General features: G+C 42.7%; 2 protein-coding genes across 3 annotated transcripts in view; one reads left to right on the top strand and one right to left on the bottom strand.

Moving 5' to 3' along the window:
* The window catches only part of LOC138951295 (uncharacterized), a 69,290-nt gene extending 62,601 nt beyond the window's left edge, over window positions 1-6,689 (bottom strand). Inside the window, exon 1 of the mRNA XM_070322924.1 lies at window positions 6,506-6,689. The gene's annotated coding sequence lies outside the window, so the exon portion shown is untranslated. The remainder of the gene's footprint in view (window positions 1-6,505) is intronic.
* Window positions 1-12,950, top strand: part of LOC138950247 (uncharacterized) — a 796,434-nt gene that overhangs the window by 241,974 nt on the left and 541,510 nt on the right. The window lies entirely within an intron of this gene.

Genomic DNA, 12,950 nt, shown 5'->3' with positions numbered 1-12,950 from the left:
TATGAAAAGCGGCAACGTCATACCAACATCCTGGTCGTGTTTATTTGTCATTTATATAAGAAGCGGCAACGTCATGCCAACATCCTGTTCGTGCTTATGTGTCATTTATATGAAAAGCGGCAACGTCACACCAACATCCTGGTCGTGCTTATTTGTCACTTATATGAAAAGCGGCAACGTCATACCAACATCCTGGTCGTGTTTATTTGTCATTTATATAAGAAGCGGCAACGTCATGCCAACATCCTGTTCGTGCTTATGTGTCATTTATATGAAAAGCGGCAACGTCATACCAACATCCTGGTCGTGCTTATGTGTCACTTATATGAAAAGCGGCAACGTCATACCAACATCCTGGTCGTGTTTATTTGTCATTTATATAAGAAGCGGCAACGTCATGCCAACATCCTGTTCGTGCTTATGTGTCATTTATATGAAAAGCGGCAACGTCATACCAACATCCTGGTCGTGCTTATTTGTCACTTATATGAAAAGCGGCAACGTCATACCAACATCCTGGTCGTGCTTATGTGTCATTTATATGAAAAGCGGCAACGTCATACCAACATCCTGGTCGTGCTTATGTGTCATTTATATGAAAAGCGGCAACGTCATACCAACATCCTGGTCGTGCTTATTTGTCACTTATATGAAAAGCGGCAACGTCATACCAACATCCTGGTCGTGCTTATTTGTCACTTAAATGAAAAGCGGCAACGTCATACCAACATCCTGGTCGTGCTTATGTGTCACTTATATGAAAAGCGGCAACGTCATACCAACATCCTGGTCGTGTTTATTTGTCATTTATATAAGAAGCGGCAACGTCATACCAACATCCTGGTCGTGCTTATGTGTCACTTATATGAAAAGCGGCAACGTCATACCAACATCCTGGTCATGCTTATGTGTCACTTATATGAAAAGCGGCAACGTCATACCAACATCCTGGTCGTGCTTATGTGTCACTTATATGAAAAGCGGCAACGTCATACCAACATCCTGGTCATGCTTATGTGTCATTTAAATAAGAAGCGGCAACGTCATACCAACATCCTGGTCGTGCTTATTTGTCATTTATATAAGAAGCGGCAACGTCATACCAACATTCTGGTCGTGCTTATTTGTCACTTATATGAGAAGCGGCAACGTCATACCAACATCCTGGTCGTGCTTATTTGTCACTTATATGAAAAGCGGCAACGTCATACCAACATCCTGGTTTGTTTGTTTGTTTGTTTATTTGTTGCTTAACGTCCAGCCGACTACGCAGAGCCATATCAGGACGAGGAAGGGGGGGATGAAGGGGGCCACTTGTCAAGCGATTCCTGTTTACAAATGCACTAACCCATTACTTGTGTCCCAGCAGGCTTTAGTAAAACTAAATTAAAACATCCTGGTCGTGCTTATGTGTCACTTATATGAAAAGCGGCAACGTCATACCAACATCCTGGTCGTGCTTATTTGTCATTTATATAAGAAGCGGCAACGTCATACCAACATCCTGGTCGCGCTTATGTGTCACTTATATGAAAAGCGGCAACGTCATACCAACATCCTGGTCGTGTTTATTTGTCACTTATATGAAAAGCGGCAACGTCATACCAACATCCTGGTCGTGTTTATTTGTCATTTATATAAGAAGCGGCAACGTCATACCAACATCCTGGTCGTGTTTATTTGTCATTTATATAAGAAGCGGCAACGTCATACCAACATCCTGGTCGTGCTTATGTGTCACTTATATGAAAAGCGGCAACGTCATACCAACATCCTGGTCGTGCTTATTTGTCACTTATATGAAAAGCGGCAACGTCATACCAACATCCTGGTCGTGCTTATTTGTCACTTATATGAAAAGCGGCAACGTCATACCAACATCCTGGTCGTGCTTATGTGTCACTTATATGAAAAGCGGCAACGTCATACCAACATCCTGGTCGTGCTTATTTGTCACTTATATGAAAAGCGGCAACGTCATACCAACATCCTGGTCGTGCTTATGTGTCACTTATATGAAAAGCGGCAACGTCATACCAACATCCTGGTCGTGCTTATGTGTCACTTATATGAAAAGCGGCAACGTCATACCAACATCCTGGTCGTGTTTATTTGTCATTTATATAAGAAGCGGCAACGTCATACCAACATCCTGGTCGTGCTTATGTGTCACTTATATGAAAAGCGGCAACGTCATACCAACATCCTGGTCATGCTTATGTGTCATTTAAATAAGAAGCGGCAACGTCATACCAACATCCTGGTCGTGCTTATTTGTCATTTATATAAGAAGCGGCAACGTCATACCAACATTCTGGTCGTGCTTATTTGTCACTTATATGAAAAGCGGCAACGTCATACCAACATCCTGGTCGTGCTTATTTGTCACTTATATGAAAAGCGGCAACGTCATACCAACATCCTGGTCGTGCTTATGTGTCACTTATATGAAAAGCGGCAACGTCATACCAACATCCTGGTCGTGCTTATGTGTCACTTATATGAAAAGCGGCAACGTCATACCAACATCCTGGTCGTGCTTATTTGTCATTTATATGAAAAGCGGCAACGTCATACCAACATCCTGGTCGCGCTTATGTGTCAGCTATATGAAAAGCGGCAACGTCATACCAACATCCTGGTCGTGTTTATTTGTCACTTATATGAAAAGCGGCAACGTCATACCAACATCCTGGTCGTGTTTATTTGTCATTCATATAAGAAGCGGCAACGTCATACCAACATCCTGGTCGTGTTTATTTGTCATTTATATAAGAAGCGGCAACGTCATACCAACATCCTGGTCGTGCTTATGTGTCACTTATATGAAAAGCGGCAACGTCATACCAACATCCTGGTCGTGCTTATTTGTCACTTATATGAAAAGCGGCAACGTCATACCAACATCCTGGTCGTGCTTATGTGTCACTTATATGAAAAGCGGCAACGTCATACCAACATCCTGGTCGTGCTTATTTGTCATTTATATAAGAAGCGGCAACGTCATACCAACATCCTGGTCGCGCTTATGTGTCACTTATATGAAAAGCGGCAACGTCATACCAACATCCTGGTCGTGTTTATTTGTCACTTATATGAAAAGCGGCAACGTCATACCAACATCCTGGTCGTGTTTATTTGTCATTTATATAAGAAGCGGCAACGTCATACCAACATCCTGGTCGTGCTTATGTGTCACTTATATGAAAAGCGGCAACGTCATACCAACATCCTGGTCGTGCTTATGTGTCACTTATATGAAAAGTGGCAACGTCATACCAACATCCTGGTCGTGCTTATTTGTCATTTATATAAGAAGCGGCAACGTCATACCAACATCCTGGTCGTGCTTATGTGTCACTTATATGAAAAGCGGCAACGTCATACCAACATCCTGGTCGTGTTTATTTGTCATTTATATAAGAAGCGGCAACGTCATACCAACATCCTGGTCGTGCTTATGTGTCACTTATATGAAAAGCGGCAACGTCATACCAACATCCTGGTCGTGTTTATTTGTCATTTATATAAGAAGCGGCAACGTCATACCAACATCCTGGTCGTGCTTATGTGTCACTTATATGAAAAGCGGCAACGTCATACCAACATCCTGGTCGTGCTTGTTTGTCATTTATATAAGAAGCGGCAACGTCATACCAACATCCTGGTCGTGCTTATGTGTCACTTATATGAAAAGCGGTAACGTCATACCAACATCCTGGTCGTGTTTATTTGTCATTTATATAAGAAGCGGCAACGTCATACCAACATCCTGGTCGTGTTTATTTGTCACTGATATGAAAAGCGGCAACGTCATACCAACATCCTGGTCGTGCTTATGTGTCACTTATATGAAAAGCGGCAACGTCATACCAACATCCTGGTCGTGCTTATGTGTCACTTATATGAAAAGCGGCAACGTCATACCAACATCCTGGTCGTGCTTATGTGTCACTTATATGAAAAGCGGCAACGTCATACCAACATCCTGGTCGTGCTTATGTGTCACTTATATGAAAAGCGGCAACGTCATACCAACATCCTGGTCGTGCTTATTTGTCACTTATATGAAAAGCGGCAACGTCATACCAACATCCTGGTCGTGTTTGAGACTGTGCCAAAAGGTCAGGTGTCATGTCTACTGTCCCGAATGACACACGATTGCTGACATTTCACCATTGCCAACAGAATAAACAAATAAGAAATAGGTAGAAAATGAATGTGAAAACTGACTTTAATTGTTGATCAGTATTTTCTATACCACTAACAAATAATCTACTTGCACATAGCTGTTTGGCAAATGTATGTTGCATGGGACACACTGACATGAAAGTGGAAGATGTTTTTCCCTCTAGAGAAACTACATATCAAGTTACACTTTTTGTGCTCTTCCATTCCAGTTGGCAATCAATTGTTAACGCATGTTATTAGAAAAAATAGAACGAAAACAGATTAGATAGAATGAAAAATGTACTGGTGATGTCATTTGGGACATACTGACATGAAAACGTCACCTTTTGGCACAGTCTCGTTTATGTGTCACTTATATGAAAAGCGGCAACGTCATACCAACATCCTGGTCGTGCTTATTTGTCACTTATATGAAAAGCGGCAACGTCATACCAACATCCTGGTCGTGTTTATGTGTCACTTATATGAAAAGCGGCAACGTCATACCAACATCCTGGTCGTGCTTATTTGTCACTTATATGAAAAGCGGCAACGTCATACCAACATCCTGGTCGTGTTTATGTGTCACTTATAAAAGAAGCGGCAACGTCATACCAACATTCTGGTCGTGCTCATTTGTCACTTATATGAAAAGCGGCAACGTCATACCAACATCCTGGTCGTGCTCATTTGTCACTTATATAAACAGACGGGCATAGTCTTACACACAGATAATGTTTCACTACAGACGTTGCAGTCAAGATAGAACAGTACATTCTTACACACAGATAATTTTTCACTACAGACGTTACAGTCAAGATAGAACACTACATTCTTACACACAGAGAATGTTTCACTACAGACGTTACAGTCAAGATAGAACACTACATTCTTACACACAGAGAATGTTTCACTACAGACGTTACAGTCAAGATAGAACAGTACATTTTTACACACAAATAATGTTTCACTACAGACGTTACAGTCAAGATAGAACACTACATTCTTACACACAGAGAATGTTTCACTACAGACGTTACAGTCAAGATAGAACAGTACATTCTTACACACAGAGAATGTTTCACTACAGACGTTACAGTCAAGATAGAACACTACATTCTTACACACAGAGAATAATTAACTACAGACGTTACAGTCAAGCTAGAACAGTGCATGATTACACACGGAGAATGTTTCACAACAGACGTTACAGTCAAGATAGAACACTACATTCTTACACACAGAGAATGTTTCACTACAGACGTTACAGTCAATATAGAACACTACATTCTTACACACAGAGAATGTGTTACTACAGACGTTACAGTCAAGATAGAACACTACATTCTTACACACAGAGAATGTTTCACTACAGACGTTACAGTCAAGATAGAACAGTGCATTCTTACACACAGAGAATGTTTCACTACAGACGTTACAGTCAAGATAGAACACTACATTCTTACACACAGAGAATGTTTCACTACAGACGTTACAGTCAAGATAGAACAGTTCATTCTTACACACAGAGAATGTTTCACTACAGACGTTACAGTCAAGATAGAACAGTACATTCTTACACACAGATAATTTTTCACTACAGACGTTACAGTCAAGATAGAACACTACATTCTTACACACAGAGAATGTTTCACTACAGACGTTACAGTCAAGATAGAACAGTACATTCTTACACACAGATAATGTTTCACTACAGACGTTACAGTCAAGATAGAACACTACATTCTTACACACAGAGAATGTTTCACTACAGACGTTACAGTCAAGATAGAACACTACATTCTTACACACAGAGAATGTTTCACTACAGACGTTGCAGTCAAGATAGAACAGTGCATTCTTACACACAGAGAATGTTTCACTACAGACGTTACAGTCAAGATAGAACAGTGCATTCTTACACACAGAGAATGTTTCACTACAGACGTTACAGTCAAGATAGAACAGTGCATTCTTACACACAGATAATGTTTCACTACAGACGTTACAGTCAAGATAGAACAGTGCATTCTTACACACAGAGAATGTTTCACTACAGACGTTACAGTCAAGATAGAACAGTGCATTCTTACACACAGAGAATGTTTCACTACAGACGTTACAGTCAAGATAGAACAGTGCATTCTTACACACAGAGAATGTTTCACTACAGACGTTACAGTCAAGATAGAACAGTGCATTCTTACACACAGAGAATGTTTCACTACAGACGTTACAGTCAAGATAGAACACTACATTCTTACACACAGAGAATGTTTCACTGCAGACGTTACAGTCAAGATAGAACAGTGCATTCTTACACAGTCTTCATTACCTTCACAGACAGCAATCCATAGAGTGATGTTTCCCTGGTAACCGCTGTTCACAGCTAGGTATAGAGATGTTTACATCAGTCAGTGTTCACAGCTAGGTGGAGATGTATGCATTAGTCAGTGATCACAGCTAGGTAAAGATGTTTGCATAAGTCTGTTTTCAGAAAACATTTTGCCGCAGTCAGAGTTCACAGTCAAGCACAGACACGTAACATATCACACCACTCCGTGGTCTCTGAGTGTGGGGCCTTGGGGCTGGGCCGGAAAGTCAAGAACAGACACGTAACATATCACACCACTCCGTGGCCTCCGAGTGTGAGGCCTTGGGGCTGGACGGGCAAGTCAAGAACAGACACGTAACATATCACACCACTCCGTGGCCTCTGAGTGTGGGGCCTTGGGGCTGGGCAAGTCAAGAACAGACACGTAACATATCACACCACTCCGTGGTCTCTGAGTGTGGGGCCTTGGGGCTGGACGGGCAAATCAAGAACAGACACGTAACATATCACACCACTCCGTGGCCTCCGAGTGTGAGGCCTTGGGGCTGGGCAAATCAAGAACAGACACGTAACATATCACACCACTCCGTGGTCTCTGAGTGTGAGGCCTTGGGGCTGGGCCGGAAAGTCAAGAACAGACACGTAACATATCACACCACTTCGTGGCCTCTGAGTGTGGGGGCCTGGGGCTGGGCGGGCAAGTCAAGAACAGACACGTAACATATCACACCACTCCGTGGTCTCTGAGTGTGAGGCCTTGGGGCTGGGCAAGTCAAGAACAGACATGTAACATATCACACCACTCCGTGGTCTCTGAGTGTGGGGCCTTGGGGCTGGGCAAGTCAAGAACAGACATGTAACATATCACACCACTCCGTGGCCTCTGAGTGTGAGGCCTTGGGGCTGGGCGGGCAAGTCAACAGACGTCGCGAATGTGCTGCCTGGACTTCAGAAGAGTCGTCAGCGCGGAGAAAACACGATTGACGAGTGACTGCCTGACGCCTTGAAGCAGTGTGACACAGAGCGCGTTTTCTTGAAGTTAAAAATTAGTTTCTTGGTTTTTATAACGATACTCTTGAACAAGTATAAGACACCCGACTGGCGCCTTGAAACAGTGCGACTCAGAGCGCGCTTTCGACAAATATGAGGATAAAGCAATGAACAAAGCCAGTGGAGCGCGTCCCGCCTGTGGTCATGACGACGCGTCCCTAGCGACAGTGACGACACTGTTTGTGAGGCGAACTATACATTGAAAGACACGCCGTGACTTGTCTCAAACTATTCGATCCACTAATACGGGTTAATTGGTTTCCCAAAGGTTTGGTTTTAGAGGGGGGTGATTTGCTGTTGTGCTTTTGCTAAGCTGTTCTTTCTAGTTCTCACACTGATACGATTCACAATCGTTCAGGTCTGTTAGGTCTTTAACTAACCTTAGAAGAGATCAAACAGGTACTATGCTGTCCTAACGTATACCGAGCAGCAAAAGAAACGCGAAAAAATTCTGCAATGTTTGATTGACAACATCTCGAACAATTATAGAGTTAGAATGATCAAACTACAAAATGTTGATGAAGGCATGTTTGACCTAACTGTTGTGTGATTATTTTGATGCTGCGACTGTTTCAACACACGGGACCAGCAGGTTTAACGTTAAACGAAATTTTGGAGGTCTCGCTCAGTCAGTCTTCATCGCGCTCTCTGGCCACTGATCGGACACCGGTGGCTTCCAATGATGTTCCAGGTAGTGTCAGTGGCTGTATTGAATCGATCTCGAAGACGTTGTGGCAGGAATTTGCGATCTTTTCTTATTGAGGTAATGCAAATAATTCATCGCGTTGCATAACTGCAGTGCTTCTAATGTGAACAGAACATTGCTGAAGGTGATAGACTGTTGACATGTGCACGTTTAAAGCACATGCCAGCGCTTCTGGATCATCCCGGCCCAGCTTTAAATCGACCTGGCATTTTGGTGGTGTCAATCTTGGCATCATGGCTGTTTCAAAAGTGAGACTGGCAGCAAGCGTGCCATGGTCTCTTTTGGTTGCTACTGCATTAGTGAACACATCTCACACATCAGATTTCTCCTGCTCTACTTGCACGTGCTGCGAGCGCGCATTATGTGTTTAACGTTAAACCTGCTTGTCCCGTGTGATGAAACAGTCGCAGCATCAAAATAATCACACAAAAGCAAGGTCAAACTTTTGTGGTTTGATAATTCTAACTCTATAATTGTTGGAGATGTTGTCAATCAAACAATGACGGTTGTTCTCGCGTTTCTTTTGTTGCTCGGTATATTTCATTCTTACAACCCACGCCTTGGGGGCCCAACGCAAAGCACGCTGTCTCAGGTTTCCCCTCCTGCAGGTAAGCCGATATATGTAGGTGACATTGTCACTGATCTTTGACCCGACACCGACTGGCACGGTACACAGACAGCCATAAGTGTTTTAATCGTGCAGACAGCCTGGCACCCAGTCCTCGACACGAGACGGAGGAGTAATGCTAGCGTGCACGAATGCAAAAACAAGAAAGGTAGGTTGTTGGAACGTTTGTTATTGACAAAGCAATACATTCAAAGATATTTCGACAAGATATTTCGTGCAAGGTGCTGGTGAATGAAGTTAGATCCAGAGATAAAACAGAACAAGACATGAAGAGAGAGACAGTTGATATCAGAGACCGTGAGACAGCGATTCAAACAGATAACACACACACACACACACACACACACACACACACACACACACACACACACACACACACACACACACACACACACACACACACACACACACACACACACACACATACACACACACACACACTCACACACTCACACACACACACACACACTCATACACACACACACACACACACACCACACACACACACACACACACACACACACACACATACACACACACACACACACACACACACACACACACACATACACACACACACACACACACACACACACACACACACACATACACACACACACACACACACACACACACAATGTATACGAGCATGCACACGCTCTCATATAATTCCTGAACATATACAGTGTGTGATCAACATATACAGTGTGTGATCAACATATACAGTGTGTGATCAACATATACAGTGTGTGATCAACATATACAGTGTGTGATCAACATATACAGTGTGTGATCAACATATACAGTGTGTGATCAACATATACAGTGTGTGATCAACATATACAGTGTGTGATCAACATATACAGTGTGTGATCAACATATACAGTGTGTGATCAACATATACAGTGTGTGATCAACATATACAGTGTGTGATCAACATGTACAGTGTGTGATCAACATGTACAGTGTGTGATCAACATGTACAGTGTGTGATCAACATATACAGTGTGTGATCAACATATACAGTGTGTGATCAACATATACAGTGTGTGATCAACATATACAGTGTGTGATCAACATATACAGTGTGTGATCAACATATACAGTGTGTGATCAACATATACAGTGTGTGATCAACATATACAGTGTGTGATCAACATATACAGTGTGTGATCAACATATACAGTGTGTGATCAACATATACAGTGTGTGATCAACATATACAGTGTGTGATCAACATATACAGTGTGTGATCAACATATACAGTGTGTGATCAACATATACAGTGTGTGATCAACATATACAGTGTGTGATCAACATATACAGTGTGTGATCAACATATACAGTGTGTGATCAACATATACAGTGTGTGATCAACATATACAGTGTGTGATCAACATATACAGTGTGTGATCAACATATACAGTGTGTGATCAACATATACAGTGTGTGATCAACATATACAGTGTGTGATCAACATATACAGTGTGTGATCAACATATACAGTGTGTGATCAACTGACACAGTGTGTGATCAACATATACAGTGTGTGATCAACATATACAGTGTGTGATTAACATATACAGTGTGTGATCAACATATACAGTGTGTGATCAACATATACAGTGTGTGATCAACATATACAGTGTGTGATCAACTGACACAGTGTGTGATCAACATATACAGTGTGTGATCAACATATACAGTGTGTGATTAACATATACAGTGTGTGATCAACATATACAGTGTGTGATCAACATATACAGTGTGTGATCAACATATACAGTGTGTGATCAACATATACAGTGTGTGATCAACATATACAGTGTGTGATCAACATATACAGTGTGTGATCAACATATACAGTGTGTGATCAACATATACAGTGTGTGATCAACATATACAGTGTGTGATCAACATATACAGTGTGTGATCAACATATACAGTGTGTGATCAACATATACAGTGTGTGATCAACATATACAGTGTGTGATCAACATATACAGTGTGTGATCAACATATACAGTGTGTGATCAACATATACAGTGTGTGATCAACACATACAGTGTGTGATCAACATATACAGTGTGTGATCAACATATACAGTGTGTGATCAACATATACAGTGTGTGATCAACATATACAGTGTGTGATCAACATATACAGTGTGTGATCAACATATACAGTGTGTGATCAACATATACAGTGTGTGATCAACATATACAGTGTGTGATCAACACATACAGTGTGTGATCAACATATACAGTGTGTGATCAACATATCAGACTGTTTACACATACATCAAAAGATATTGGTTAGTGGTAATGCATAGTTAAACAGACACTGTTATGTAGAGGCAGGTTGATATTAAGAAGAAAGGGTATGGGGGACTTTTAGCACGCGTTGTCAAACACATGGACACTAAAGTACAAACACACAGTGCATGCAGAAGAAGAGAGAGATGGAGGGGGGGGGGGGGAGAGAGATGGAGGGGTGGGGGGGGGGGAGAGAGAGATGGAGGGGTGGGGGGGAGAGAGAGATGGAGGGGTGGGGGAGAGAGAGATGGAGGGGTGGGGGGAGAGAGAGATGGAGGGGTGGGGGGGAGAGAGAGATGGAGGGGTGGGGGAGAGAGAGATGGAGGGGTGGGGGGGAGAGAGAGATGGAGGGGTGGGGGGGAGAGAGAGATGGAGGGGTGGGGGGGAGAGAGAGATGGAGGGGTGGGGGAGAGAGAGATGGAGGGGTGGGGGGGAGAGATGGAGGGGTGGAGGGGAGAGAGAGATGGAGGGGTGGGGGGGGGAGAGAGAGTGGGAGACGCAGATAGTTTATTTATTAGGCCATAGCCCCTTATGAAGAGAGAGAGAGAGAGAGAGACAGAGAGAGAGTGAGAGAGAGAGGGGGGGGAGGGGGAGGGGGGGGAGAGACGAAGACATATATACAGAGAGGGAGTCAGAGGGAGACCGAGAGACAGAGACGCACAACGACAGACAGACAGAGACAGTCGAAGACACAGAACCATACTGTCGCTGTATAACAAGTCTCAAAGCACGAACCATACTGTCGCTACATAACAAGTCTCAGAGCACGAACCATACTGTCGCTGTATAACAAGTCTCAAAGCAAGCACGAACCATACTGTCGCTACGTAACAAGTCTCAAAGCATGCACGAACCATACTGTCGCTACGTAACAAGTCTCAAAGCACGAACTATACCGTCGCTGTATAACAAGTCTCAAAGCACGAACCATACTGTCGCTGTATAACAAGTCTCAAAGCACGAACCACACTGTCGCTGTATAACAAGTCTCAAAGCACGAACCATACTGTCGCTGTATAACAAGTCTCAAAGCACGAACCACACTGTCGCTGTATAACAAGTCCCAAAGCACGAACCATACTGGCGCTGTATAACAAGTCTCAAAGCACGAACCATACTGTCGCTGTATAACAAGTCTCAAAGCACGAACCATACCGACGCTGTATAACAAGTCTCAAAGCACGAACCATACTGTCGCTATATAACAAGTCTCAAAGCACGAACCATACTGTCGCTACATAACAAGTCTCAAAGCACGAACCATACTGTCGCTGTATAACAAGTCTCAAAGCACGAACCATACTGTCGCTATATGTCACGAAGTGGTTTGCATGTGAATTAAATGTACGTGTTCTGCCCTATTGCACTGTCTCTACCCTTTTCACACCAAACACTTCAACAACAGAATTTGGGAGGAATACAGGCTCATTATTTCCTCAACCAAAAACAACATACTTCTTCACTTCAAACACAACAATACGAATCAACTATTCGACACACAGTTCGCACAATCTTTTAGCTTTCACTCAATGCATGTGAATACATATTATAAAGATACTTTCTCAAATATAGATTAACGCATATTATAAAGATACTTCCTTTTAGCTTTCACTCAATGCACGTAAATACATATTATAAAGATGCTTTCTCAAATATAGATTAACGCACAAAAGAAGGCACCGACAGACACTCACGAGTTCGAATCACGGCTCACTGCATGTCGCCAGTTCACTTCCTTGTATCGCT

Source organism: Littorina saxatilis, linkage group LG16 (assembly GCF_037325665.1).
Source record: "Littorina saxatilis isolate snail1 linkage group LG16, US_GU_Lsax_2.0, whole genome shotgun sequence".
Taxonomy (NCBI): domain Eukaryota; kingdom Metazoa; phylum Mollusca; class Gastropoda; order Littorinimorpha; family Littorinidae; genus Littorina; species Littorina saxatilis.
The sequence above is the reverse complement of the archived record's forward strand: the minus strand, read 5'-3'. Positions and strand labels throughout refer to the sequence as shown.